The sequence below is a fragment of the Pelodiscus sinensis genome, chromosome 8, assembly GCF_052426305.1.
Source record: "Pelodiscus sinensis isolate ZL-2025 chromosome 8, ASM5242630v1, whole genome shotgun sequence".
NCBI lineage: Eukaryota > Metazoa > Chordata > Testudines > Trionychidae > Pelodiscus > Pelodiscus sinensis.
The window spans coordinates 18,387,085-18,399,381 of NC_143059.1; the positions used below are offsets into that span (position 1 = coordinate 18,387,085).

A 12,297-nucleotide genomic window follows, 5' to 3' on the forward strand; every position below is an offset into this window, starting at 1 on the left:
GCTTTAGTCCAGTGTTTCTTAAACTTTTTAAGACCAAGGAACACCAAACAATATTTTTTTAATGAGGAACACCAAAAAAAAAGGTTGGTGGGAAAAGTTATTGAGAAAAAATAAAGGTCACCTGCCCCTTTAAGGGCAGCCATTTTGAACTCTGTTGTTCTCCACAGCACACCTTCAACTGTCCCGGAACACAGTTTAAGAAACATTGCTTTAGTCCTTCTAAAAGACATACTTTTTTGCCATTATTAAGTCAGAGCTTCTAAAACAAGTCAAAGATTCTGCGTATTTTTATTTGGGAGGTCACCTCTAAAGGGAAGAGTATAGCAAGTGACCGGATATACTTGCAAAATGTGAACTTTTACATAAATAAAGGATCTGTGTTATACTTACAAGATCTACTAGGCTTGAAAAATAGATTTAAAGGGGCATTGTCAGGTAGCTTATGCAACAGGTTTTCCCCCAAACCAAAGGGTCCATGTTGTTCAAAATGTGCCCTTTGTGTGCGTACAGTTTTTTGCTCATGCAAATAACAGGATCTTCCCATTTGCACATAAATATTTCTAGGCTCCTCTCTGCTACTGGGTTTGTAGAGAACAACAGAGGCAGTGAACTGAGGCCTTTCCTTTTATTTGGTTGGCCAGCATTCCACATGCTTTTTTCTAGGATCTAGAGCTAGCCAAGGTGATCGATGCCTTTGTCCCTTATGGGAGAGGGCATTATACCAGTCTATATGTGGAACTCACCTTTAAGGTACCTCATTCAGTATACTATACCTCTTTAAATGTCAGGAGGGCTTGGGCCAATCAGCTGTTCAGTTAGCCATATCCTGCTACAACTCTTCTGGGTGTTGGATTCAAGCAGAAGGAAGTCCAGCAGTGGGGAGCTCAGAAAAGAAGCTTGGAGGATCTAGAAGAGAGCAAAAGGCAGAGAGAGATTGTTGAAGACTCCAGGAGGAGGGCACATGGAATGGCTGTTGAGGGCAGAGCAGAGCAGCTCAGGGGAGCCCCATGAAGGCTGGCAGAAGACATGGAAAGGAAGCTAAGGGGAGGTTGGGAACTGAGCCCACAGCTGAAGATCCTGTCTGAAAATTTAACCCACCTCTGGACTGAAATATTTTCATAATATAATAAGCATGTCAGCGCTTGCAGAAACTCTGTGTTTATGTGTAGTGATCGGAAACATAAACTGACTAGAAGCTGGCTATTCCCATTTCATAATGCTGAATGAAAAATACAAAACATAAACAGCCTCAGCGTGAACAGTAAATTGCATTTAAAATGCTCTGTTGTAATAACTAACTACTAGTCATAGTGTTATGTGATTTGTGTCCTCTAAACAGTTCTCCTTTTATTAAAGGCGTAGGGCCTGATTTTATATTGTCCTGCAGCTTGTGCTGGTGCAAAGTGGTCGTTAACCGCTATTGCTCTGATTTGGGAGATTTTTACACACATTTGGATTGGTGTAAATGAGAACAAAAGCAGCAGGAAAATGGCAAATCAGGACCTCAGTGTAACCAGTCATACACTGAGCTGAAATAGTATAATTGCATCTGCTGTTTCTTTATTGGTTATTCTTTCCAATAGTCAGTTACATGTGCAGGCATACATGTCTGATCTCAGCTCAGCTGTATCAGCGGTTCCTAAAGTGATAAGAGCTGTTTGACTTACCTGCTTGAGTACATTTTATATGTGCTTGGAGCATGAGATTCCCGCTGGGCCCTACTATATTGTCAGAAACATTAGTGGTAAATGAAGACATACAGGTTCTGAGTCTGAAGTTGCCATTTTTAGCGCAGTGTAACTTGGCTGTTTTCAATGGAGTTGTGTCTGATTTACACCAGAGTGAGAGAAGAGATGTTAGGAGCATGATGAATAGCCACAGAAGCATAGCAGCTGCTTTTGTATGTGTCACCAGAGGCATGTAGATTAGGCTACCAGACATAGGAAAATGAAGCAGCGATTTAAATAATCGCCGCTTCATTTAAATTTACATGGCTGCCGCGCTGAGCCGACAAACAGCTGATCAGCTGTTTGTTGGCTCAGCACGGTAGTCTGGACATGCAGGTGTCGACTTCAAAGGCATTTGTCGACCACCCAGGCATACCTCATCCCAGGAGGCATACCTCGTGCGAGTGTCGACATCAAAGGTATTTGTCGACCACCCAGGTATGCCTCCTGGGATGAGGTTTACCTGGGTGGTTGACAAATACCTTTGATGTTGACACCCGCGCGTCCAGACTATCACGCTGAGCCGACAAATAGCTGATCGGCTGTTTGTCGGCTCAGCGCGGCAGCCATGTAAATTTAAATGAAGCGGCGATTATTTAAATTGCCGCTTCATTTTCCTATGTCTGGTAGCCTAATCTACATGCCTCTGGCGACAGAGGCATGTAGTCTAGACGTACCCTTAGGCTATGAATGGTCTGGCCAACTGTATATTGGAAGTCAGCTTTAGAGATTATTATTATTTTAAGGAAAATTATGGAATGAAATTCAGATCTAGTGAAAGTGGGCAGAGGATTTACACTTGGTAACACTATTGTTGAATGTGGCCCATGGTAGATAATTTAAACATAAACCACTAGCCATATTTGATGTGGGTTCAGTTCCCACTCTTCTACTTCCTATGTGATCTTTTGTATTTAAGGACTATCTGTTCCTCTGTGTGTGTGAAGTGCCTAGCATAACAGGTCCTAATCTGGGCACATACTAACACTGTGACATGCTCACTTTAAACTCAGCAATGCACATCAAAGAATTTAAAAACCTTACAATTCTCTTAATCCCAATCTTAATGTTTTCACATAATGCATGCCAGACAGAAAAGGAATACAGCTTTAATTACATATTCCAAATGATTTCTTACCAAATACACAAATGGCTTTAGATCACAGGGTGACGATATTGTTCAATTGAACGGAGTGGGCTGACTGGTATTAGAATGCTACTGTGGTTGATTGTAGTATTGGGGCAGCACCTGGGGACTAGTATTGTGTTAGATGTGAATGCTGCCTTATCATTTCCTAGCTGTTTGGTGTTTGTGTCTTGTGAGGAAATACACATGAGTAACTTTTACGTCTAAGCAGGTGAAGTTCTTGTGGAGGAGTGGAATGGAGGGTGCATCTCACACTCGCCCTGCAAGAGCTGAATTAAGTCAGAAGAGCCCAATTTGCTAATTAGATTTCAAACAGGGGAGCTATAAGATAGAGGCAGTTAATGACAGAGAAGCTGCTCACCTGTGAGGGACAGGCAGGGCTTCTTCACAGCTGGACAGGCTAATGGCTGAAGTCACTCCCGAGGGGGAGGTTTTGGGGGCTGCTGAGCAGCAGTTTGAAAGGCTCCCTCTGGAGGCGGGAACAAGGAGGCTATATCTAGACTACAGGCTTCTTTTGGAGGAAGCTCTTCTGGGAGAGATCTTCCAAAAAAACTTCTTCTTAAAGAAAGTGTCTACACAACAAAAGTGCATTGAAAAAGTGTTCTGCTTTTTTGAAAGATAGTGTCCACACTGAATGGATGCTATCTTGCATTTAAGCTGTGATTACTATGGATGGAGTGGCTACCAGGGCAGCTGTGCTTTTTCCTCTTTCCTCTTTTTCCAAAATAACTCCCTCCTCTCCATCCACACACTCCTTTTTCTGAAAGAGCTTTTTTCAGAAAAAGGCTTCTTCTTCATAGAAAGAAGTTTACCAATGTCAGGAAAACCCCTCTGTTCTTTCGATTTTTTTTTTCTCAAAAGAATGTGATTGCAGTGTGGACGTAAGTGAAGTTTTTTCAGAAAAAACAACTGTTTTTCTGAAAAAACTCTGCAGTGTAGATATACCCAGAGACTGGCAAAGTAGAGGTGTGGGGAAGTCCAGGAGGGATGGAAGCAAGTCAGGGAAAGGCAGCAAGGTGCAAGGAATGGATCCTGACAATTCTGAGGTGGATGCCTGAACTGTCACCCAGAGTAAAGGGTTTCCATCTGGCCAGTGCAGGCACAGTACTCTGAGGCAGTGAAGTAGAAGGAGGCTGAGACTGATGGAGGGCAGGAACTTCAATTCACTCCCCCCCCCCCCCCCCACACACACACAGAAGGGGAAACCACAGCAGTGACCTGGCCAGAGCTCTGAGAATGAGAGAGAGGCTGCAGAGAAGAAACTGCCCGGGTATAACCTCTGGAAGGAGAACCAGCCTGTCTGAACTTATCCCCACAGCCTCCACCAGGCAGTGCTACCCAGCAGTGAGTTCAGTAAACTTGTAACAGGGAGCCTGCTAGCTTTTACAATTTCAGTCAGTATTAATATGTGGCGCACTCCATAGTGAAGAACCAGGCTAGCCTGGTAGCAGGGTATAGAGCTGCTCAAATGATTATATTGCCATGTATAATTCTGTCTGAGTTAAGTTTAACCAGTGCCGTTCAAAACTTTTCCTACCAGTTGGCAGGGTCCTGAAAAGGTGTGGGTCTCTGAAGGTAAGAAAGCTGAGCATTACAACAAGCTCTCTTCTGTGAATCTAATAATAGAAGTAGAGTTGCTGTAATTGATTGGCTGGCTCCCTAGTGTTCCTTGCACTGTTCCCTAGCAAGCTCAATCCCCAATGCCCTCACCCAGGCTTCACTTGTATTTTAAGTCATGGCCACTGCCCTGCCTCTAGTTCTTGTTATGGTACAGAGCTAGGTACATTCAGTAGATGCTGAGACACAGCTGAGAAGGTACCTTAACCTTCATAGTCTCCATTATCCATGCTGCTCCTATCAGGTCTCCCACTGTTCGGTTCTCTTCCCCATTCTTCACTTGTATGTTGGGGTCAGCAATACATTGCTTTTTTAGACAATTGAGCTATGTAGAAGTATATTTATTTTAAAAGCTACCACCTTATAATTTCATTGGTTGTGGAGAGAATCAATACTAGAACTAAGCATACGGTAGGTACTGCAACACCTCTTGGCTCCATCGTATTCAGGGTTTACAGACTGGTTCAATAGCTTTCAGTCTCCCCACTATGAAAAAAATTGTGTCAGCTCCTCAAGTCTGGTTTAAGTTCAGCTGCGGCTCAAGTGAAAATGGGGTTTTAGTCTCAAGCCAGGATGCTCTCTCTCAAAGAGTTCTTACGGTCAGTGTACCTAAGAAGTTCTGGTAAGAAAGTGGTCAAGATGGAAGGACAGGCAGGGGTTTTGGAACAGGATGAAAGGGGAGGTGTCTTGCTCAAAAGCAGCCCCCACTCTTTTAAGGGTCTGTGAAGTGGCAAATTCTTTCCCACACCTGTGAAGTGGTCATCTCTGCAGCTCAGTCTCTTACGAAAAAGGCATCTGAATTGAATCTTTCAAAAGTTACTACTTACAGAATTAAAGCAAACACCTTTTCAAACAATTATATAGAATGGCTTTTAAAATGTGTCTCACAATTGTCTTGTGGTCTAGATGGTGGATGGTGTTCGCTTCCACGAATATGCATGTTTAGTGTCTGATTGGACAATCTGTTACACTGTTCCTTGGTCAATCAGCTCATAAATATCCAGCTAGACTGCAATCTAATCCAGGATTGCAGGTGTAACTACAATACACTGTCCAGGAGTGGCACCCCTTCACATGTCTCACTGCCAAACAGTGGTGTGTTTAGGGACCTTCATCCAAGCTACCAGGAAGGGAGGCGCCATGAAGAATAAATTAAAAACTCACAGCAGCAATATATAGTGAGTTTCTCTCCTCTTATTAATGCGCTGGTGAGGCAACCTGTTTTATTCAGCCACGTCATAGAATGTGAAACAATCCCAGGCCCAGCCACTCTTTAAACCAATCTGACAGGAGCTCTGAGGTTCTGTCTCATTGTTTTCTCTGATTTACTCTCAGGGGCTGACTTGCTGAGCCCTGCACAGGACAGTCTTATTCAGGCACCCTAGTGCATTTGTAAAATGAAGAGTTAAATACGGCGAGTGCAGCAATCAGTACAGTATCTGTTTTATGGATCAAAGCTGTGTGGGTCAGTGCACCAGGATTAAATCCCTTTAGTTGTCCTGAAAAGAACCATGGAATCTGTAACTTCCATTTAGATAACCACTGGAGAGGAGCAGAAGAGTCCTAGTTTTAAGGATTTACGTGAAAGATAATACTCTATTCAGGCTGCAGAACTGTCCAAATCCCTCATGCTGTGTATCAGGCCAGCAGGGATATTATAAATCCAAGTTCTTGTGAGAACTTCAGCACACAATGCCCTCCAGGTTCAGAATCAAGACTGCCCGCAGCAGAGCTATAGCACTGATGAGTCTGAGTTAATGGAGTTATGATACATGGCCTGATAGGGTTAAGTATCCTGCAGGATAAATGACACAAATCAACCTTAGGGACATACTGGCAGATAATGTTTGTATTTTTGTGAGTTCACACATGTATTATTAGAATTACTAAATTCATCATTCTCTAAAATGTAAAGCAAATTACCTGTGAGTGGTGGAAAATGGGCACTTGTGTTATGTTAACCCATGTAGATAATTACTGTGATGCTTAGGAAGTAGGTCTATTTCAAAATCTGCATAATTGCCAAATATTCACCTGGGGATTCTGACCTGTCAAAAGAAGGCCTGGAACAGTATAAAAACTCCTTGGGTCCTGATCCTTTTAATCTCAGATCTACTTAATATGGGGAAATTTCAGTCATAAGACTGAGATCTTCAGTCCTATCTGGAATAACCTGAATATGGATCCTGGACTATAATCAATGAAATAAATCTGAATTAACGTTTTGTAACTACAAAGCTCACCATCTCCACTGTGACTCTAGTCTGAAAACTGTATGCATGTCTGCATGTAGTGGAATCTTTTAACCAATACACTATTTTCTTTTTAAATAAGCTTCAGTTAATAAGGATTTAAGCATGTGTTTTGGTAAGATCTAATTTTTTTTAAAGAAAAGCATTGATTTGCTACATCATCAGAATAGTTCTTGGGCTAGTTGTCTTAGCAAGGAACCTGCAGTGATGTTTTTTTTTATAAACAGTATATGGCAGTGTTATTGAGCTACACAGATATTGTAACATTAGGGGTGTATGTATAAAAATATGTACAGAGAAAAGCTTGTACAGGCAGTCCCCGAGTTATGCGGATCTGACTTATGTCGGAGCCGCAGTTACGAACGGGGCCCGTCTCCCTGGTCTCCAGCAGACCAGGGAGAGGAAGCAAAGCGGCGGAGCACGCAGGCAGCGGACAGCCCAGACGCATCTGGGCTGTCCGCTGCCCGCGTGCTCCACGGCTTTGCTCTGCTTTGCTCCCCCTCTCCCTGGTCTGCAGACCAGGGAGAGGGGGAGCAAAGCAGAGCAAAGCAGCGGAGCCCGAGGGCAGCAGGACAGCCACGGCACGTCTGGGCTGTCTCGCTGCCCCCGTGCTCCGTGGTTTTGCTCCGGACGCCTGTGGTACAGCAGCTGGGGCGCTGCCGGTTGGTCCCGTAGTGCCGCTCTGGGCGCTACTGGACCAACCCGGCAGCACCCCAGCTGCTCTGCCCCAGGCGTCCTGATTCAGCCGCTGCTGGTCAGTTTTAGCAGCAGCTGAATCAGGACGCCTGGGGCAGAGCAGATTGGGTGCTGCTGGGTTGGTCCAGTAGCGCTGAGGAGCGGCGGTGCTACTGGACCAACCCAGCAGCACCCCAGCTGCTCTGCCCCATGCGTCCCCAAGTCAGCCGCTGCTGAAACTGACCAGTGGCTGACTACAGGATGCCCCTGCCCCGGGCTTCCTGGAATCAGCCACTGATCAGTTTCAGCAGCAGCTGACTTGGGGATGCATTGGGTTCTTAAGTTGAATCTGTATGTAAGTCAGAACTGGCATCCAGATTCAGCCGCTGTTGAAACTGATCAGTTTCAGTAGCGGCTGAATCTGGATGCCAGTTCCGACTTACATACAGATTCAACTTAAGAACAAACCTACAGTCCCTATCTTATACGTAACCCGGGGACTGCCTGTAAATGGCGACTGTTATGCTGGATACATTATTTCCACATCTAAGTTAAGCCTGCTCCTGTTTACATTTACATGTATGCGTATTCCATACAAAGTGTATTGGACAGAGCCAGTGAGATAATTTGGGGGGGTAGAGGTTGCCTCAAATGCAATTTATAATTACATTAGGCATGGCTTGAGTTCCTTCTACTCCTAAGCCTTTGTAAAAATTCAACACATTTTTGTTCCTTTCAGCCCTTGCAATCTGTTTATGCTTTCCCAAGGAAAATGCCTATAACTTTAGGTCTTTGACTTTCAAGGAGAATGAAAGTGCATGACCCAGCTTCTTAGAGTGAGAAGAGCCACACAGCAGTGCTCATGACTCCTCACTGTGATTTAGAAAACACAATAATATAATAAGGATTATTTTAAAGGCAACTCCAATAGCAGTGATGGGAAGAGATGAAAGCTCCCTCATGGAGTGTGTGCTGTGGCTGGCAGGTGGAATCTGTGAGCTTGTAATCAGGGTTTGAAATCTAGAAGCTTCTGCTGATTGGTTGAGCCTTAATAAGGGGGAGGGACTATCAGTCCAGGGCTTTATAAAGGAGTGAGTCAGCGACCAGGGAGCTTGCGATCAGGAGCTGTTAACAGGGAGTTTGGAGAGGGAGTTTGGGAAGGGGGTGAGATACACTCGCCGTTCTTTGACATCTTTTCACTACACTCCTTCCCTTTAGGGAGGCATTGAATAACAACTGAGGAATCTCTCAGATGGAAGGCAGGATGGATGGTGATAGCTCTGCTGTTGCTACCTGCACAGCATGTGCCATGTTTGTCTTCCTCCCAGAAGAAAGAAGGGATTTCATCTGCACTAAGTGCAAGCTGGTCGCCATTTTGGAAGAAAAAATTAGGGGACTAGAGGCCCAAGCATCGACCCTATGTTCTATCAGAGAGGATGAAGACTTCCTTGATAGAAGGCAGCATTTAATCCTGCAGCCACAGCAGGCTGAAGAGCCAGTGAGGGCAGTACAGGACAAGGAAGAAAACTGGCAGCATGTAACCTCTAGAAGGAGAAGGCGGCCAACTCAGGTATCCCCCATTCCTGTAGAGGTAAGTAACCGCTTTCAGGCTCTCTTCACAGACACTGAGGTGGAAAATGCTTTGGCAGGGACCTCTCAGGGAAGAAATCAGAAGGCAACACCATCTACCAGAAGGTATGGGATGTGCAGTCCTAGGGAAGGGGGTTCCACAACCACCACCCCCAAAAGAAGACGGGTGGTGGTGGTCGGGGACTCCCTCCTAAGAGGGACTGAGTCATCCATCTGCCGTCCAGACATGCAATCTCGAGAAGTGTGCTGCTTACCGGGAGCTCACATTCAGGATGTGACCAAGAATCTTCCAAAAGTGATTAAACCTTTGGATCGCTACCCCTATCTGCTTCTCCATGTGGGAACTACGGCCAAGAATGACCTTGAGTGGGGCACAGCAGATTATGTAGTGCTGGGAAGAAGGATCAAAGAATTTGAAGTGCATGTGGTGTTCTCATCCATCCTTCTGGTTGAAGGTAAAGGTCCAGTGAGGTATTGTCGAATTGAGGAAGTAAATGCATGGTTGCACAGGTAGTGTTGGAGAAAGAGCTTTGGTTTCTTCAAACATGGGATTATGTTCCAGGCACAAGGATTGTTAGGAAGAGATGGGATCCACCTAACCAAGAGAGGAAAGAGCATCTTCACGGGCAGGCTTGCAAACCTAGTGAGGAGGGCTTTAAACTAGGTTTGTTGGGGGATGGTGACCAAAGCCCTGAGGTAAGTGAGGAAGTCAGACACTGGGAAGAATCACAAGGAGGAACGGGCAACAAAGGAGGACTCCTGATTCGGTTGGAGAAGGCAGGGCGATCAACTGATTATCTAAGGTGTTTGTACACCACTGTGGGAAGCCTGGGAAACAAACAGGAAGAATTAGAAACCCTGGCCCAGTCAAAGAATTATGATTTGATTGGAATAATGGAGACTTGGTGGGATGACTCTCATGACTGGAGCACTGTCATGGAAGGGTAAAAACTGTTCAGGAAGGACAGGCGGGGAAGAAAAGGAGGAGGAGTTGCTTTGTATGTAAGAGAGCACTATGATTGCTCGGAGCTCCAGTATTTAGAGGGAGAAAAGACTGTTGAGAGTCTATGGGTTAAATTTAGAGGTGGAAGCAACAGGGGGGATGTTGTGGTTGGTGTCTGCTATAGACTGCTGGATCAGGTGGATGAGGTACATGAAGCTTTCTTGGACAACTAAGAGAAGCTTCCAGATCACAGGGCCTGGTTCTCATAGGTGACTTTAATCACCCTGACATCTGTTGGGAGACCAATACAGCAGTACACAGACAATCCAGGAAGTTTTTGGAGAATGTTGGGGATAAATTCTTGGTAGAAGTGCTGAAGGAACTGACCAGGGGTCATGCACAGCTTGACCTTCTCCTCAGAAAAAGGGAGGAACTAGTAGGGGAAGTAGAGGTCAATGACAACCTGGTCAGCAGTGATCATAAGATGGTAGATATCAGTATCCTGACCAAAGGAAGACAGGAGAGTAGCAAAACACACACCCTGGACTTCAGAAGAACAGACTTTGAGTCCCTCAGAGAACTGATGGGCAGGATCCCCTGGGATGTTTACATGAAGGGGAAAGGAGTCCAGGAGAACTGGCAGTATTTTAAAGAAGCCTTATTAAAGGTACAGGAAGAAACCATCCCTATGCTCAGCAAGAAAAGCAAATATGGTAGGCGACCAGATAGGCTTACTGGGGACATCCATGGTGAGCTTAAACACAAAAAGGAAACTTACAAGAAGTGGAAACTTGGACAGATGACTAGGGAGGAGTATAAATATATTGCTCGAGAATGTAGGGGAGTTATCAGGAAGGTGAAAGCGCAATTGGAATTATAGTTAGCAAGGGATGTGAAGGGTAACAAGAAAGGTTTCTACAGGCATGTTAGCAATAAGAGGGTGATCAGAGAGAGTGTGGGGCCCTTACTGGATGAGGGAGGTAACCTAGTGACAGATGATGTGGGAGAAGCTGAAGTACTCAATGCTTTCTTTGCCTCTGACTTCACGGACAAGGTCAGCTCCCAGACAAATGCACTAGACAATGCAGTATGGGAAGGAGGTGGACAGCCTTTGGTTGGGAAAGAACAAGTTAGGAACTATTTAGAAAAGCTAAACATACACAAATCCATGGGCCCAGATTTAATGCATCCAAGGGCACTGAAGGAGTTGGCAAATGTCATTGCAGAGCCTTTGGCCATTATCTTTGAAAACTTGTGGAGAACGGGAGAGATCCCAGATGATTGGAAAAAGGCAAATGTAGTGCCCATCTTTAAAAAAGGGAAGAAGGACAATCCAGGTAACTACAGACCACTCAGGCCTTACCTCAGTGCCTAGAAAAATCATGGAGGGAATCCTCAAGGAATCCATTTTGAAGCACTTGGAAGAGGGGAAAGTGATCTGGAATAGTCAACATGGATTCATGAAGGACAAATCATGCTTGACCAATCTGATAATCTTCTATGATGAGGTAACGGGCTCTGTGGATATGGGAAAGTCAGTGGATGTGATATATCTTGATGTTAGGAAAGCTTTTGATACCGTCTCCCATAATATTCTTTCCAGCAAGTTAAGGGGGTATGGACTGGATATATGGACTGTAAGATGGATAGAAAACTGGCTAGATTGTCGGGCCCAGTGGGTAGTGATCAATGGCTCAATGTCAAGTTGGCGGTCAGTTTCTAGTGGAGTGCCCCAAGCAGGGCCGGCCTTGGGCCGATTTGACCGATTCAGTCGAATCGGGCCCCGTGCCTAAGGGGGCCCCACACCCCTGAACCCGGAAGTGCTGGTGAGTTACAGAGCCAATATGTGGAGCTGGGTCTCTCCCCCGGCTCTGCCTGGAGCGGGCCCAAGACCTTCCCTGCCAACCCCCTCCCCCCCGCGTGTCCTCCCACTCCGCCCTCAGAGTGGCCCTTGCGGCCCTGGACCGTCCTTGCCATGTGCTGCTGCCCATTCGCGGCATTGCACATGGGCCGGGAGGACACCCGGGTATGACATGACTTCACAGCCCGGGATTTTAAAAGTCTTGGGAGGCACGTTTTGGGGCCTCACTGGCTCCGGGTTCAGCCTCCAGGGCCTGAGTGCAGACTCCTGCCTTCCACGTTGTGGGCCTGAAGGTAGGGAATGGGCTTGTGTGGCGGCGGGGCAGGGCGGGGCGGGGGGAAGGGACTTGGGCTTAGGCGGGGGGAGGAGAGGAGGCGGCGGCGGGGGGCCTAGGGCGGGGGTGGAGGTAGGGGGCAGGGGGAGGGCCTTGGGTGGAGACAGGGGGCGGAGGGAGAGGGGTGGAAGGAGAAGGTGATTGGGCGAGG

General features: G+C 46.0%; 1 protein-coding gene across 2 annotated transcripts in view; it reads left to right on the forward strand.

The window, feature by feature from the left end:
• GRID1 (glutamate ionotropic receptor delta type subunit 1) overlaps positions 1-12,297 on the forward strand; it is a 1,044,532-nt gene that overhangs the window by 327,296 nt on the left and 704,939 nt on the right. The window lies entirely within an intron of this gene.